This window comes from Drosophila arizonae, chromosome 2 (assembly GCF_054131065.1).
Source record: "Drosophila arizonae isolate 15081-1271.41 chromosome 2, UAZ_ARI_1.0, whole genome shotgun sequence".
Taxonomy (NCBI): domain Eukaryota; kingdom Metazoa; phylum Arthropoda; class Insecta; order Diptera; family Drosophilidae; genus Drosophila; species Drosophila arizonae.
Window position 1 is genome coordinate 3988113 of NC_142922.1, and position 19184 is coordinate 4007296.

The 19184-nt window shown below is 40.4% G+C and overlaps 2 non-coding genes across 2 annotated transcripts; both read right to left on the reverse strand.

Moving 5' to 3' along the window:
• Nucleotides 1-14676: 14676 nt before the first annotated feature.
• Nucleotides 14677-14750, reverse strand: TRNAN-GUU (transfer RNA asparagine (anticodon GUU)). Its single transcript has one exon. It is a non-coding gene; the product is annotated as a tRNA-Asn (tRNA).
• Nucleotides 14751-15229: 479 nt separating this feature from the next.
• TRNAR-ACG (transfer RNA arginine (anticodon ACG)) lies at nt 15230-15302 on the reverse strand. The gene has a single exon. It is a non-coding gene; the product is annotated as a tRNA-Arg (tRNA).
• Between the last annotated feature and the right edge of the window lie 3882 nt (nt 15303-19184).

The window sequence follows — 19184 nt, forward strand, 5'->3', positions numbered from 1 at the left end:
CTAGTGATTGAGCAGCTGTTGAGACGGTTCAGGTTTTTTAGAGAATAAAACTAAATCTTCTGATAATACTGCTGAATATAAAAGTTTTAATGGATTTAGCAGGCCATCAAACAATAATCAAGTAAAAAAGCTTTAGTTGTGTCTGCTCAACTGCAACTTTTGTAAACCTTTCCATGAAGTGTTACTTTAATCATGCTACGTATTTTCAAAGATAAGTTTCAAGATCTGGAAACCCCATTTTAAATTCTCTCTTCAGTCGCATCTGATGTACCTCAGTTCAAGAGTTTTCTACCTAAAATGATAAAAATTTGAAGTTTTGATTGTAATATATAATATATGTAAAATAGTGTTTCTAGTAAGACATTCGAAAAAGTTTCTTTGATTTTTCTTCTAATGAGGTTTTTCCTATAGTCTTATTCAAATATTTTCACTTATATTTTCTAAATATTTTCACTTATTTAATTTTCTAAACTGTTTCTCTGAAATGATTTTATAAATATTTTTAAAAATGTTTCTCTACAAAGACTTTTCAATACAAATTTTCCAAGTAGTTCTCAAATCTAAATTTTTAAGTAGCTGGTCTAAGAAGTTTATATATTAAGATTGTCTTAAAAGATTATCTTATAGAGCTTATCACTAAAATTTCCTTAACAAGATCCTCCAAATAGTTTCCTTACTAAGATTTTCCAAATGTACCTGCTCACATACACCTAATCCTATATACAAATAATATTATATATTTTCTATGCGCACAGGTGATGGGTCGGGTGTGATAAGACTATGATGCATAATGCTAATGTAGACCCATGAATCAATGACAAATGACAATATGCGCTCGCCAGACCCAGAGCCTGGGCAACCCTGGGCAATGGCTCATCAGACATGCTGAACAGCGTACACTGAAAATAATTTATAGTCGCATTTGAGGCGCTGCACAAGACTGGTAGTCGGATAGTCTCGATGCCTGCATGCTTCTGCTCTGGCCAGTGGCCACCCAGTTGTCGCTGAGAGCAAGTGGGCAATTGATCGATGCGATTGAATATGAACGCATAAATACTCTTCTAACCAGAGCCCTTAGCGCAAGCCAGACAGAGGACAAGACGGGGCTAATTACGAATTCTGTGTGCAAAGGCTGTGTTCCAGGAATACGTGTCAAGTGCTGGCTCCAGCTCCGACTGCGACTGCAAGTGCGACGGCGACTCTGGGCAGTGCAGTTTCAACTGCGACACGAGCCGAGTCGAGTGACTCATATGAAAATATTCTCATGCCTGCGGGCTGCTTGGGCTGCTTCCTGCTTCCTTTTGGGAGCGCAGCGTGCAGCCAGCAAGTTCGCTGCCTAAGTCTTTTGTTTGGTCATCAAATTGAGTTAATTACACTTTTAAATGCTGGAAATTAACATTGCGCCGATAACGATCTCTCAGCACTCGCAGCACTCGCAGCGCTGCCTGCTCGCCACAAGCCACATAACATAACTTGGCCATAACTTGAGCAAATCACAACAACGACAACTACAACTACAACGACAGCGACGTGTCCGCTGTCCGTTGTCCGCTGTCCGCGCTGCCAGCTTCGCTTGTGCTCGTGCTTCGAGCTTGCGACAAGCTCATAAATTTTCATAAACATAACAAAAACAGCTCGCTAATGTTTTACGCTAAGAAACTAACAGAAAACTAAGTTTCAATTATGTTTTCGGGCCATAAAAAATAGAAGTAAATAAATGCAAAAACAAAAAAAAGAAAAGAAACTAAACTAAAATCAGAAATTCCTAGTGTTATTATAATCTATACTCTAGCAAGGAGCACTAGAGTTTTCTCTTCTAAGATGCAACATGGAAGGGGATATATTTTTTATATTATATATTATTATTACTGATTACATTTTTAATTTAAAAATTAAATTGTTTAAGCTGTTTTTAACACACCTGAGTTAGATGTTATTCTTAGGGAGTATTCTATATAAAAGTAGAACCATCTTTGTAAATTTTTAATTTAAATTCTGTATACAGAAGAATCCGGCTATTACGACTCCGCTTATCGCGTTCGTATGGTTGTTGCGACGAAAATTCTAGTCCCCAGATGGTATGTATATGAGCTTATAGTTTATAGCGTCTTCCAGGTATAACGACGGTCGCTATAACCGGATATAATAAGTCTATAGCTAAGTTTCAGCAAAGTGTTCATCTAAATGATTTCTAAATCACATACATATATATATGTACATCTGTTAAACAATCTGTTCTATATATAGATTAATCATTAATTTTTACGAACTATTAAGCTGCATGATCTATATTTGCTTTATAAACCTTTACAGTCTTTGAATGTACCTCAATCAACTATGTCATCTAAGAGACTCAATTCCCAATGTCTATACTCTAGATCCCTCTTTTGTGCTATCACCAATCTGGAAGAGACAGTCATTTATATAGAACATAATCAGTCGAAAACTACATGACTCAGTCAAGAACATGTTTGGTCTTGAAGAACTTAAATAGATGGATAGATGATTGGCATTATCATTTGTCATCTGAGAGACTTAATTAGTTTTCAGCTTTTAATTCAAACTATAGAGTTCCATCGGGAAGCTTTGCCATTTCTCATCATGCATCATGCAATCATTTTATATACATGGATCGTCCTAAGCCTACGAGAGTATAAATGCTTCTGCATGCCGCAAATAACTCTTCCTGCCTGATGTTGCTTCAGCAATTTGTGCGACTTGTGCTGATTATATAATGACATTAAAACATGCCCAAAAATGTAAAGAGAAAAATAAATATATATGCATATGTATTTATACATATACATATACATATACATATACATATACATATACATATATATGCATGTTTTTGATGTTGGCAAATAAACATTTAAATATTTTTGCAGGCCAGCCAGATAAGCGCAACGGGAACGCGATCATTTGTATGCGCCGCAGAAGGCGAGGGCCAGGCTCGGAGTCTACCTCCGTCCGTTCGTCTGTCAGCCGGCCGCGTGACTCCTTTGATATAAAGCCGTCAGAGCCAAATGTTGTTGGGCGGGGTGTTGACCATAAATATGCTGCGGCTCAAGCACTATATTAATGCATAATATATTAATTAGCCAATGTCAAAGCAATGCTTAAGCATATCAGTGCCCATATCGAGGCGACATAGTGCTTAAATATATTTTAATTGCTAGCGCAGTGGGCAGCCACAAAAAAAAAAAAAAAAAAAAAAAAAAAAAAAAAAAAAAAGCAATGAGAAGAGGAAGCAGAGGAGAGCTGCAGAAGCGCTGTGGGGTCCACCAAAAGTGTGTCTGGCCAGGAGGCTATGCCACCTGAAAAGTTCCTGGAATTGCAGCCACTAAAACAAACGAAATGCTGGCTAAAACAATAAGCCCAAACAAGAGGCAGCAGCAGCAGCAGCAGCAGCAGCAGCAGGCATAAAGTTCAAGCCTTAACAAGATACGCTGACAACAACTTGGCCTGACAACCAGCCAAATGCAAATAAGTTTGTCTCGCTGTCTTTTCAGCCGAATTGGCCAAGTTGGCTAAGTTGGCCCGCCTAAGCTTGATTTCCACCTACATTCGCTCTCCCTCTTCCTCGCTCTCTCTCTCTCTCTCTCCCTCCCCCTCTCTCTCTATCTCTCTTGGTCTCTGTTGATTTATTGCTCCTTATCGAGCGCGCCATTTGCCTTAGCACTAGGCCATAGGTGAACCATAATTCACGCAGCAATTGCTCGCACCGCCGCATCTCTATAGCTCTGGCTGCGCTAATAAAGTGCTCAGGTGTGACTCGGTGACTCGGGCGACTCGGGCGACTCGGCGACTGCATCTGCTGCCACTTTAATTGATGACAACATCTTGGAATTTTTGTTGGTATTTTTTCGCGAGCTGAAGTTTGTCTTGTCACCTTATTTCACACTCGCATTCCCAGCAGCCCTTCGATGCCCAATAAGATCCAACTGTCTCTATCTATCTCTCTCTCGCTCTCTCTCTCTCTCTCTCTCTCTCGCTCTCTCTCTGTGTGTGTGTGTTGAAATCTGTTAAATAATGAAACATTTGCACGATACTGGAATCGTATCTGGAGCTCTTCTCGGCCACAAAACAATCCACAGCCGAGCCATAGCCCAGTCGCAGTTGGTGCAACATATCGTACAAGATTTCCGGGAATTGAAAACTGCTAAAAATCGTGTTTGATTTTATACGTTCGCTGTTCGCTGTTCGCTGTGCTCTTGACTGTGGAGGCCGAGGACTGGCTTCAGCTGCTGCATGCAACAACAGCAACTGTTGCTGGTAGCAACTGCGACTTCGAGTCTGGCTCCGACTGTAGATACCTGTAGCATCTACGATATGCGTCGTGGTTCAACATGCAATCGCAACAACAACAACAAACGAAAGCAGCTTGTTAACTAATTAAAACCGAAAATATATGCAAATCAAAGCTGGCCTGATGCGAGACAAGCCAAGCCAAGAGCGAAATCTCTTTGGCTACTGTTTGCGCCCAGCGGCTGCTGCCATAATGCGAACGACAACTAAATAGCCAGCAAAGCGCATTGTGCAACAATTAATTGCAACATTTTCGGTGGTCTTCACCCACCGTGCCGTGCATTGACGAGCCACCAAAAAATCTGTACTCAATATGCAATCAATTCAAATGGATGCGCCTTGGCTGCGCGATTTACGACAATGGCCCCTTCAGCTACTGCCCTTTTTTTCTGTTTTGGCCCCTTTTTTCTTAGCCCTTTTATTGGGTTCAGTGTGGAGGGCTGCGGCTGCTGCTAACTGGTGCGGGCGATCGGCCAAGGTGCGGGACATATGTAAAACAAGCGGCCGAACAACCGCAGTGCCAGACGAGGCCAACTCTGAGCCAGTTTGGGGCCTGCTGCTGCTGCTCCTCCTGCTCCTACTGCTGCTGCTCCTGCTCCTCCTCCTCATCCTCGCAAAAAGGATTTCGGAAGTGAAATTTATTTTGCATATCGCCGCGCTTGACAATGCATTCGAGTCTGGCATTGTCTTGGCGAGCAAAGGCAAGTGCTCCGTCTCCGGCTCCGGCTCCTGGGAAACGTTTTGCGCAACGCATTTATCAAGCTGCAGTCAATTTGGATAAGGGAGCCAACGTATTGTCGATTGTCAATGGGAAATTATCCAATTTTGTGGCTTCGCATTCAATTGCGCCTGTCAATTTACAAGGCAGATTCCACGACCCGCCGACGAGTAGCTGTCAGTGTGATGAACGGCCCAGCTGTGTGGTCTGGCCAATGGGGTGGGCGGCTATCGAAATGGGCATGGCCAGTGGCCAAAATGTTTGTGTGTGTGTGTGTGTGCCATAAAATCATAATCGCTGCAGCTGATCAGTTGCCTTACCGTAGTTAAGCGCTGCCTTAGCCCAAAATATATTTCACCCTTACTCCTGGCCACACTTGGCTCGCCAATTGCTTCCGGAGATGCGTGCCAAGTCATGCAATGCCCGATATACTGATATGCGCTGCCAAAACGGGTATACTCGATTGAGTGTTACACATGTAAAAGGTATTTATGTAAATGTATATGAATAACTATGTGAATATATCAATATTGGTGGATAGGATCTGTAATTAGCTACGCTTAGAAGAGAGGAACAGCAAGATCTCTATCTGAAATATAGACAGAGTGGGAGAGAGAGAGAGGGAGAGAGGAAAAGAATGACAGGGAAAGAGAGGACACTAAGCTTATTTGAGAAAGAAATACAGAGAATGTAAGAAAAGGGAATGCTGAATAGAGAGGTACATATTGTAAGAATAAGAATGCCAAGGGGAGAGAGTGTTGGACATATCCAGAGATAGACATACAGAATAGAGAGCGAGAGAGAAAGCGATTCAAAGATAGATAGATAAAGCTAGACAAAGAGAGATCGACACATATTTATAGAGAGATTTAGATACGGAGAGAGAAAGGGACAGAGAGAGATCGAGAGTGCGAGATAGAGTGAGAGAAGGAGAGACAGTGGGATAGAGGCAAAGGGAGAGAGAGAGATATAGAGAATGAAAGGATGATAGAGAGAAATATAGAGAGAGCGAGAGAATTAACGAAACGGATAAGCTGCTAGAGAGACATATTGAGAGAGAGAAAGAGAGAGAGAGAGAAAGATAGAGGGAGAGATGAGAAAGAATAACTGATCTAAAAAAGAGAAGAGGAAAATTATCCAAATATATATACATAGATATATAAAAATATTTATATATTAGTCATAGAAATAATGTATTAAACAACTACCTAGAATTTTCAAATATTTCCTGTATAGCTTTCTGGCATTCCCAAATCTCAACTATCGCCCAATTCATACCAACTTCAAATCGAACTTTGGTATACGACTTTTAAGTAAATCTTTCAAGCCAAAGCTCCTCTAAGACTTTAAGAAGAGATTAACTAAGCTGAAAGTAAGTACCAAAAACTGCCCGACCTGAATTTGCTATGCACAACACATGAAGGAAGGGTCTTCGCACGTCGTCTACAATCCATTAGTTACCACCTTCATTCTTTTTAGTTTTTGGTAATTTTTTTGTTGTATTTTATTAATTGCATCAAGATCAAGCGCTGAAGTGAGTGCCGCCAGCGCCAAAGTTGTGAAAATATGATAAAAAACCAAAGAACCAAAAAACAAAAAATACAAGCAAAAACAAAAAAGGAGTTCGCTAATGAGTATTTACCTTTCGCACAGGCCTGGCAACGGCCAGTACGAGGTATAGGCGTGGTGTGTGGGGGGTGGCGCGGCTACGGGGCGTATGCTTAATGCTAGATTAATATCGCGAAAATTTCATGTGCGCTGAACTTAACGGCTGATCGCTCATAAAATTAATCAAGCTGCTTTAGGCTACTTTAAACGTTGCCAACATTTTGTTGCTGCTGCTGCCGTTGCCGTTGCCGTTGTTGTCGTTGTTGTTGTTTTCTGGTTTAGTTGAATGTTGTTTTTGTTATGTTTGGCTGGCCTGCCTGTTATTATTTTCACATACTTTGTTGGGATTTCCTTTCGCTAACAAATTGCTTTCCTTATCGATGCAAGAGTTGAATGCACTCAAAGCCAGAGCCAGAGCCACAGCCGTAGCTGGAGCCACTCACGTACAGCCTTATGCAGACTTATATCCCTAATGCCCGGGACGACGCGTCGTGCCATTTGTTACATTATAAAATATAATAAATTTCTGTTTTTTGGCCATAAATATGCTAGACGAGAGGCCAGCGCGATGGACTCGTGATTGCAGCGCATTTGCATAAGTTCATCGGCAAAAAAAATGTCAATTTTAATTGAATTTCTATTGTACACGAACCGAATCGATCTTGACGAACATTGCGATTTATGTCTGCTCAGTCTCAGTGTGCTCGTCCGTCTCTCCGGCTGTCTCTCCGTCTGCCTTTTTGTTGTAATAAACATGTCAGCCGCAAAGCGAACCAACTAATTTGAGCGCTAGTTCAAAATGCTGGCTCAGTGTTTGGCTGCTTGGCCTGGCCAAGGTAAAACCTGATTTTTTGGTCTCCACAGATCTTGTCTTGTGGGATGCTGCACTCACTGCTGCTGCTGTTGCTGTTGTTGTTGCTGCTGCTGCTGCTGCTGTTGCTGCTGTTGCAGTAGCTGCGTTGCACCAATCCCAGTCGCTAGCTTAGTGCCATAATTTATGCGCAACAACAACTCGCTTTCGTGTTGGCTCCGCCTTTTGGCCAATCAGCGTCGTCGACTATGCAACAGCTTGTCTATGGACTGGCTCCGATTCCGATTTCGGCTCCTGCTATGGCTTCACTGTATCGGCTGCTGTTTGCCTGGCCGCAGCACAGATTGCACAGAGTCCTGCCTTGTTAATGATGGTGTGAAAACATCTCTCAATACACTAACAATGAGTCATAATAGTTTATCGTCTGAGAGAGAAGAGAAGAAATATTTCAAAAATATATGAGATTTCGATTCCGATTAAGATGGAAATTCATATAATAAATAATTCATATAATATAATAATGCTTTACTGCTAGTAAATGAATACATATAATTTATTAATCAAATTTATGGACATAAGATATATGGTATCAGTTTATATACAAATTTCCAAAACTCATTATGATCAATTCTGTTTTACGCCTGATCTTAGGATCTAATATCCTATTGCTGATTTTTATTAATATAAAATTTTTGATAAGGAATCATTAAGGAATCTCTATGTGATCTCAATCTATGATCTATAATTAAAATGCATTTGAAGTTTTGCAGTTTTACGATTTTAAACGTTTTCAAATGATATCGTACATATGAGATGAATTATTGATTTTATGATGTGTAAAACTCTCACTTCAACAGTTTTATTGGTATAATTTGTGAGAGCTATTTGTACATATTTATCTATACAGCAGTAGAATGATCTTGTATAAATCCAAATACCATATTATTTTCAATATATCTTGATAAAAATGTATAATAATCTAACAATTATAAGCTGAACTCATATGTAAAGCCAAATTAATTTAAATTAAGTTCCAATTTCATAGACTTGCTATTAAACAAATTATGTAAAAGTTCTCTCTGACCTTAATATGTAACGTACTTAAATGTCGCTCTGTCTACAATCAGTAACTACTTTAGTAGCTGAATTCAATATGCTCAATGGGAAAAATTCTTTAAAATTTTCAAATTAAAAAAATTAAACAAATTTTATGGATATAGATTAACTTAATTAATTTAATCTTCATCCATAATATTTGTTTATTTTTTATTTTTATTTTTTTCAATGAAGTTATTATTATTCTTTATTTATTTATATTTTTGAATTCAAATTTTTTAGATTAAACAAGTTTTTTTTTACAAAAGTTGTTGCATACATATTGTTTTATTTTCCTTTTAAAGTAATAAATATATATATATATTTTTTGTGGGTTATACTTATTAATTTGTATTATTATTAGATTTGTCAAAGCAATTTATATGTTGTTTTAATAGTGGAAACGGCCTTGGAATAGATTGAGAGAATTTTACAAACTAGCAGTGTATGGTATATTGAATATTGGAAATACATTTATAATCATAAATACATATATATAAGAAATATATATATACATATTAAAAAAAAAAAAAAATACAAATTAAACCATACTACAAAAACTTTTCCATGTTCAAATAAAAATTGTGTTTTATTTTGACAATACAATTACACATCAATTTTAATGATTTATTTAACTAAGTGAATATGTAATTTTGGTTAGTGTATAAGAAATTCGTTTCCCTTCGCTTTCCCTTTTATTGTTTTATATTAGTTACGGCCTCTTCATATTTGTGGTTGTTGTTTTTGGTGTTGTTGTTGTTGTTGTTATATGTTGGCACGCTGCGGAAACATGAATTACAAATTTCAGTTGCAATTTGGCTCGCACGGGATTGCACCTGCTCGAAGGTTGCCGCTGCACCCGGCTCCTGCCTCTGCCGCTGCCGCTGCCACAGCTCCTGATGCTGATGAAGCAATAAAAATGCAGCGCGTGCCACGCGGCCAAGAAGCCGCCAAAAAAATAAAATAAAATAAAGGTGCAAGGTGCATCCAAATGCAGCACACACGCACACACACGCACACACACGCACACACACACACACACACACACACACACACACACACACACACACATACATACAGAGAGCGTGAGCGAAAGCAAACACAGAAATGTAATTAAATGAGCCCCGCCACAAAAACCAGCTTAGGAATGTTGACTGTGTCCCGATTTCATCCTAAGCCCTGCTGCGCCTAGCGGATTAACGAATTTCTCGTTATGCGCTTGACTGACAGCCAAAGCAGGGAGAGGCGCAGGGAGTAAGAGAGAGAGTGAGTGAGAGAGTGAGTGAGTGAGCGAGAGTGAGAGAGTGGAAATGGAATGCTGCAATTGTGGCTCGCTTTGATTTGTACAGCGATTTAACGCCTGATTGGCTAATGAACTGAGCCGCTTTCAAGTGGTTGCGATTCCCAGTTGCAATTGCCTCTGCTCTCTGCTCTGCTCATTCTTTTTCCCCCGTTTTTGTTTTGTTTGCTTTGTTGTTTGTCAATTGGCAATTGATCTTTTGGGCAATTGATCCGCTTTACGCTTGCGGCCAGCGTGCGAAAAATCTACAGTTCGACTGTGTGCCATAAAAACAGCTACCCCGAAACGAAGCGCCGGGACATATATACAAACATATATATTTTGAGGGCATTTGAAATTACTTTTATATTCATATGGAATTATTTAAATGCATGTGTGCATATTACTTATATTTATACATACCTTTGCTTATGTATATATTATTAGATAATTATATATATTAAACTAATTGATATTTGATATATACGTTTATAAAATGTAAATACAAATAAAATATATGTTTCACTCTTCGAATTTCTATTTCTTTCCTCAAAGTTTTAAAGACATATGCGTTGCTCCATAGTCCTGTAGATTTATATATAAATACGAGAATGTTATATAGTCTTATAGATTTATTCATAAATATAAAGTCTTATTTGAGCATTTTTTGTAAGCTTTGGGTCCAAAAGTCAAGTATTTTGGATAACAAATTGTTCTCAAAAATCTAAAAAATATATACTTTTAATTTCTAATATATTTTAGAAGAATATAAATTTTATATACATATTCATTCAACAATAATCTTCACCTACAGATAATAGAATGAGGTTCTATTATAATTGTAATTTTTTCAATGTTTTGAATATTTATTACTAAAGTGAAATATTTTAAAATATTAAAATATGTTTAAGAAAAGTTAAACATAAATATTATAATTATATTAAATTATATTAAATATATGTATTTAGTTGTGGAATGCATTAAGAGTTGATCAAAATATGAGAGCTTTTTTTTTTTTTTTTTTTTTTGTATATATCATTTTATATTTATGTATAAATAAATATAAGCTTATACCGAGCTCTCGAAAGAAAGAAATTCTTGATGAGCAATGCCAGTCAAAAACTCTTATGAATTTAAAAATGGACTTACATACATTTGTATAGATAAACAGATATATATATATAGATATAGATAAATAGATATTATATAGGCATAAAACATATATTAAAATATGTACAAAATATGCATATCAATACTCATATTCGTATATGGTTTCATTTGATATGGCTAAAAAATATGAATTTTTGATGTATATATGCTAATCGTGCTTTGAAGACAGATAAAATATACTGAAATTTCAGCTGCTGTGGGCAGGCGAGGAGTGAGATTGCTACTATTTAAAGGCCATAAAAATATATAGACATACATACAAATATACATATGACTAGACGCATAGACAGATGAAAAGATAGTTAACAGAAGCAGATATCGCGCAGAGAAAGAATCAATAGATTCTAATATTTACTAGCTAAGCTGAATAATTATATAAATGATAACTGAGGATCTCTCAGGTTATCTTTGTCTATAATTACATAAGCAAACAGATATATAAATCGTATACCCTACCCACTGCACTTCTAATGGGTATACGAATCTGTTAGAAGTGCGCCAATAAATTGTTATTAATTTGCACGCTACGATTTCCATCTAAATGCTATTTTAATTGTTAGCCAATATATTTAATGAGAAATGAGCTGCGTGCCACGCCCCTCCCCACCGACGGACAACCGGCTGACTGGCAGCGATAGCTGCCACAGCGCCGTAGGTGGGCCGCATAAATCTGCTGCCTTAATTGCAGCTTACAGCTTGGCCAGCTTGGCTAGCTGGGCTAGCTTGGCCAAGCTAAGCCAGCTTAGCCGTAGAGCTGGCATTTGGCATACTCGAAATTGATTTTGAGTGCGAGTGCGAGAGTTTACGAGGCGCCGTAAAAAATCGCATCAAATCGAATCAAATGCAGGCAAATCCCGGCCCGAAGCCGAGGCACGTGTAAATAAATTGCCAACGGTCAACCCTTTGGCCATCAGGCGGTGTCCTTTATCATAGCTGGCCAAGAGAGCGCATCCCTTACCATATTTCTGCACTAATCCCGGTCAATAAAACACAATTTTTGCCACTTGATGGCAGCGGAAAAAGGAAGAAGAGAAAAAAATCTAGCTTAGCTACATTTACTTTTCAATTGCGTTACGGACGTTGTCTTGCCAGGGGCGTGGGCGTGGCTGGCATATCTGGCAAGTGTAGCTAAATAAATAAGTATTGTGCCAGTTGAACTGTGCGACAACGAACGAATAACGTCAAGTTTTATGTTTGTTTATCGCTAAACCGAAAGCTGGACACTCGCTGCCGGACAGCTGGACAGCCGGACAGCCGGGCAGCGGGACAGTTATGGAGCTAGGAGCTAAGCAGGGAGACAGCCACCCACATGGCTGTAGAATTTGCTTGTCTCTGGATTTATGCGTTTTGCCTTGGCTATTTATTTTCTTCAGCTATTTTCTTGATTTGGCAATTTGCTGTGCATTCAGCCATGTAATTGAGTTGGCAATTTTTGAGAAGAAGGGTTTTACGATACACAGAGACATAGATTGGGAGAGTGGCTGGGAGTGGGAGAGTGAATGGGTCCATCAAATACTGTATTAACTATGTTTGAGTTAGTTAGAGTTATAGGCTCTGGGCTTTGGGCTCTGGGCTGGCGATGCATATCGCGTGAGAGTCGCGTTTGGTTTTATGGCTCATAACAGCCCTAATTAAGGCCATTGTCAAGAATGCAAGTTGCAAGTTGCCAGTTGCCAGTTGCTAGTTGCAATTGGCAGATTTTGTGTTGTTGCATGTCGCCAGGGTTCAGTCGCCCATTTAATTGTCATGTTGTGCATTGCGAATGACAGCGTTTTTGGCCGCACAAAATGCGGCTATCGCACGTGAGGCGACAATTATGCGCCCAGCAACATTCTGCAGCCAGCGCAACATGAGGCTGGCAGCATGTTGCTACGCATATTGTAAATGAGTTTGGTTGCAAAGCTGACGCAAAGTGGCATAATTACATGTTTCGATGACAAGACCTGCTAGCTATGTTCACGCGCTCATCGTCCGGCGACGGGGGGAGGGGGGCGGCTGTGGTAGGCGCGCTCAGGCAAAGGAATGCTGCACGAATGACCAAAAAATACAGCAGCAGCACCAGCAGCAACAACAACAACAACAACATAAGAGAATGAAACTGTGCAGGCAATTGCATTTTTGGTTACATTTCGCTCACGTTTCGGCGCTGCAATTAAAAACGAAACAAGCCAAAGGAACAGAGCCAAGCCAAGGAGTAACAGTCCAGCCGCGTTTAGCCAACTATGAAGATTTAGATAAGCGCCTCATTTTGCTAGCCGCTAGCGCAGGCCCGACTCGACTTGGCCTGGTCCCGGGCCGGGCCCGGCCCTGGTCAGTTTTTTAGTTTTCGGTTTTGGGTTCGGTTTTTTGTACACGTTTTCCATTTCATTTCGTGGGCCCCTCACCTTACCATTTGGGCCAAATTGTCGCTCAGACCTTGAGTGTCCTACACTTGCATTTAAATTACAGCAAACGCATTTTATACACATAAATATATATACATATATAAGTATTTCTGCGTCCGCTCGCTGTTACGAGGGTGTAAAACGAATGGCCTACAAAATTTATTTGTCATAATGTAATTTTAAATGTTTCTGCGTTCACATTTGCTAATGACTTTTTGGCTCTTTGTATTGCGCTTCAAAAACATTTGCTGCAGCTGGATGAACCAAGCTGACTAAGAGAAGAGAGCGGCCGTGGCTGGCAGTGGCAGTTGCTGGAGCCGGGGCAGGGGCAGGGGCAGGGGCACACATTTTGTACAAATTGTATGCCACCCAATCAAATACAAATCGGCACCCACCAACACAGGCCACGCAAACGCCGTTGATCCACAGTGGGCCAGTCGTGGTCGTTGGCAATCATCGCCGGCTGTAATGATTGCAAACACAATCTGGCCATGTTGATCTCGGCTTAGGCTTGAAAGAGTGGAGTGCAGTTGCTGGAGTTGAAGTTGCAGTTGGAGCTGGAGCTGGAGCTGGAGTCGTGGCACAAACGTTGGCGCGCACGCCGCATAAGTTTTCCGCTGAATTTCCCTCAGTTTTCTATTGCCCGCCGCTGTGGTCATGACTTCGCTGACTGCATAGAATTTCAACAATAATCGCAGCGAGCGGCTAACAAACCAGCAAACAAGGCGAAAACAACACACAGACAACGAGCCAACAACAACAGCAACAACAATAATAGCAACAACAAAGTAGTTGGTATCATCATAATCATAATGCGCATAAGCCGCATGGCAGGGCCAAGAGGTGGGCTGCAGGGGGCGTGGCGGGAAGAGGGAGGCAGCGAGCGGGCGGCATCGGGAATTCATTCCAGCGAATTCGCAATTCTGCGAAATCAAATTGCACAAATATTTCTCTTATGCAATGCAACAGACAGAGAGCGAGAGAGAGAGAGAGAGAGAGAGAAAGAGAGGGAGAACAACTTAGTGTGTGTGTCGATCCCCCTGAGTTGCCATTGCCAGCCAGATGGGTTCCAACTAAGTAACTAAGCAAAGCTCCCTCCACACAACAACAGAGCGCAATCGCATAGTCGAGACCCAGTCGAGGCTGCCCCGCTGCCATTGTGGTGGCCATTGTTAGACATAGACACACAGACACCACAGATGGTCGCCCTGAGCGTGTTCCCGGTTTACACGGTGCCAATTTGTGCATTATAAACAAAAATATAAATTTTAAAATTAATTAAAAAAAAAAAAATATTTGGTCCCGCCCCCGGGTGGACTCGAACCACCAACCTTTCGGTTAACAGCCGAACGCGCTAACCGATTGCGCCACGGAGGCAGCTGATCTCCCACTAGCAGAATATCAAACATTAGACCGAACTATAAATAGACATTAATAAAGCAAACCCAGACGAATTTACTTTATAAATATAAATAATATAAATATGTATTTTTGTAGTCTTATCTATTTCTTATCAATTCATTAACTCTGGATTGCTCGTGTTATCTGTTAAAATAATTTGTATTTAATAAATAACAAAATATATGTACATATATACAAATATATATTATATTATTACACAGATTATATTTATTATCAATATTTCATATACTTTTATATATATTTCTTATATACTTATATTCTTATATAGTAAAATGTATGAATTCTACTTTTTCTATTGTGCCTCACATATTAATATAAATTAATATTTGATCAAATTATTTTGTGACGCAAAATAATTATGAAAACAGTAAAAATGAAAAAGCTTTATTATATTTAGTAAACTGAATTATTTAAGAAAAAACTTTAAAAAAACTCGATCCTGCCAGGAGTCGAACCTGGAATCTTCTGATCCGTAGTCAGACGCGTTATCCATTGCGCCACAGGACCGCTTAACAACACCGGGGCTTTCTTCTCTATAAAAATATTGCTATAAATAACATGAAATGCTTATTCATGACTTTTCGTTGTTGTTGCCGTGTCGTGTGTGTTTAACGAGCTTATTTGCATACTATTTTATTGTTTCTCATTAAGTTTAATGAATATTGAATTAAGAGCATATTCCGGTTTTTCTATACACAGTTGTTTCTACTTAACTGTTCTTAGTTCTCTGATATCACGCATGCTTATGCCTATTGTTCACTGTGCTTTGAAGCTATTCTTAGTTTTGTTTACTGTTCTCAGTTGTGTGTATTTGCATACGGCAACTGTTCTCGAGTTTAAGTATTGCTGTCACAGCACTGTTCCCAGCTGTGATATTTCAGTGTTTGCTTTAATTGTTCTCAGTTTTTGAGGTATTTGGTTGTGCTCAGTATTTTCTATTTATGCAGTTAATGAAGTGATGTTTAATATAATATATATGATTATATATATATATATTTTTTTTTTTTTAAATATGCTTTCATTAATTCATAGCGCTTGCTTTAGCTGCCAACTGTAACCATTCATGTTTATCATGATCTGCAGCTCTGGCAACTTCGTGTAAACTTGTGCAGCGTCTTGCAGTCTCCTGTGAACGTGATAAGCTCGAAATCAACCGCATCGTCATCATCTTCGTCGTGGTGGCGGCGGTGGCGACCGCCACTGCTGCTGCTGCTGGCAGAGAATCCAATCGGCATGGTCGACGTCGTCGTCGACTTCGCTGTCGTCTTCGTTGTCGTCTTTGTTGTTGGAGCTGTGGAATTACAGCCACTCTAATCTCTCGACAATTGTGGGCGCACACAGCGCGCAGGCGCAGCGAAATCATGCGAAGAGGAAATGAAATCGCGCAACTGCAACTGGCAACTGGCAAACTGGCAAAGTGGCAGCGCGTCGAGCTGCAGCGGGCGGACAACCAGGGAGAGAGAGACCCCAAGCAGTCTGCGATGCTTTTCCTTAGTGCTTTGAGTGTTTGTAAGTCTGTATGCGGCTGGCCATGTAGAGTCCGGGTCCTGATCGTGTCTGGCTTCTAACTTTGGGAGAATTCCTTTAAATGGTTTTTATGCTGTTACTGCTGCTGCTGTTGTTGTTGTTGTTGTTGCTGTTGGTATCATTTATGTGTGTGCGACTGCAGCTCAAATGAATCATACCAACGGAGCTAAGCCGAGCTCCTCCCTGCTGTGGCGTCGAGTGGCGACTGCTGCGACTGCGAGACCTGCACAAGATGTGTGAATTTTTGTTGTTGTTGTTGTTGTTGTTTTTGTTTTAGGCGAGCTGCCACATCGACTCGATCTGTGGCGAAAGGAGTGAAAATTTATTGAGCTGTGGGCGCGCATTATTCATGGACTGCACCACTAAACGGCGAGCAACGAGCGGAGTGCGACGAGGCAACGAGTCGGAGCACCACCAAAAAGTAGGCGACACCAGTTGCCGCTGTTGCTCGGGGACCTGGTCGCCGTCAGTTTGGGTTAACAGGTTAATGTTGTCCACAGGTCTGAAAAAGCCATGGCTAAAAGGAGTAACAACAACGACAACTAAACGAAAAAAAAAAAACATATACATATATATAAGAAAACTATGTGCTATTGTTTCACATGAGAGGCGCAGATCGAGGCCACTTATCGCCTGTCAAAGGTAATCGATGATATTGTTGCTCTGGCCATTGCACCTAATGATGATGAAAGTAAGCTGCTGCTGCTGCTGCTGCTGCTGTTGCTGCTGTTGCTGCTGCTGCTGTTGGTATCTGCATCTAATCATCTCAGTGTTTTACACTTGCCAAGGTGTTGCACGCTTATCACCTGGACTTGGGTAATTACAACAGAAATCTTGTCGAAAACAATAATTCGTTTTGGCTTAATTTCTCGGAATATGTTATTTATGCCTGCGGCTGTGCTGGGGCAGCATGCTTGTGGCGCATTTATCGTGTTGCATCAATAAATTGCCCAGTCGAGCTGCAGCTGGAGCAGGAGTTTGAGCAGGAGCAGCAGGAGCAGCAGCAGCTCAGGTCTCAACATTTCATAATATTTACAATAAACATGCAACTGCTAAACGAGAAGGATTCTGAGCAGCAACAACAGTTGTTGTTGTTGCTCTTGCACAGTTGCTGGCAACATTTAGCGCATCATGTTGCGTGAAATTTGACACTTTAGCCATGTTGTAGCTGCGACTGCTGCGGCTGCTGCTGCTGTCGATGACGACACAGTCAAATTGCCAGACACACGGGCAACATTTGAGTTTTGTCTTGTTGCTGCTGTTCGTTCTGCAGTTGCTGCTGCTGCTGTTGCTGCTGTTGCTGCTGTGTCTGTTGCTTATTTATGTGCATCAGGCTTTTAGGCTGGCATTGGCGAAAAAGTTGCTTTTGGGCGCTACCGAATTTATGTGCCTTTGTCATATTTGCTGGCGGCCTTATAACAATAATACACAAATATGGCCAATGCGTTGTCAACAGCTGCAGACTCTGGCTAAACGCAGTCCCACTCTCTCCCTCCCTCGCTCCTCCCTGCCTCTCTCACAATTGCATGCAGCGCACAATCAAGCGACAAATTGATCGCACTCCGAGATAGGCAAACTCTCGAGCAACATGCTGATGATGGGGTCTGCATAGGCCTACAAGGCAATGGACCAAGGACACACGGACACACGGTCAGACCGAGCCGGACAAGCTGGACCTGGAGCTGGACCTGTACTCAAACGACTCCGCACAACTCGGAAACTAATATCTGTGCAATGGCCAATGCCAATTTTCCCATTTAATATGCCACGAATTGACATGGCCGTTGCCATTAAGCATTTGATATGGGGCTATAGTTGGTTACTTTGGCCCTCAGCCTGTCACATTACGGACAGTTGGCATTTGGGCTTAATTTAATCAAATTAGCTGAGAAACGAAATTGTTTTGCCTAATCGAAATCGAAAAAAAAGAAGAGCAACTATGTAAATTATGATAGTGTTCAAATTGCATGCGTAATGCATATTGCAATTGTAATTGCATTTGTAATTGCTGACTGCAATATGTTGGAGCGAATGCAATTTAAATAATTAATAACGCACACACAATTTAATTTCATTAGGATAATTCTAATTAGAAAGAGGAGCTGCAGTTGCAGTTGCAGTTGTTGTTGTTGTTGTTGCTCTATCGCCTGTGTCCAATCGCTGCCTACAAAGGCCCAATTTCCAAATGTAAGCTGAAATTTAATTGAAATTGTTGCTGTCATTGTAAAATTAATGAATAGACAAACAGCACACACACATAGACACATAGACACTCATACACCTACACACAACACCTACACACACTGCTGCACATTCATAGAAAAGCAATTACATTTAACAGCTGCCTGGGCAGCAGCATTGATGAGCTTTGCCACTGATGCAGTACGATAAAATGGCATGCACAAGCCATCTATATATTATATAAATACGATTCTCTCTCTCTCTCTCTCTCTCTCTCTCTCCATATGTATATATATGTATTGTATTTGTGGCACATTATATAATGGCTTTGCCTGATAATACCACAACAGCCAAGCGGCTAATTAAATTGCTATGCAGCTCAGGCGTTGACCATATTAAAATCCATTTAAATCTAACAAATGTATCGATATTCCTTTGGACCACTGGTCACAGAGTCCTATCATAGTTAATCATCTAAAGAAGCATTTTGTTTGTTTGTCTCACTCTGTCTCTCTCTCTCTCGCTTTCTCTCTCTCTCTCTCTCTCTCTCTCTCTCTCTCTTTGTGCGTGCTGTGTGTCGCCATTGTTGGGCATACATTTCCAATCAGATAACGCTGCAGCCAAAACGCACGAGCGCACAAGCCATGGCCCTGGCAGAGACAAGAGTCAAAAGGATGAGCA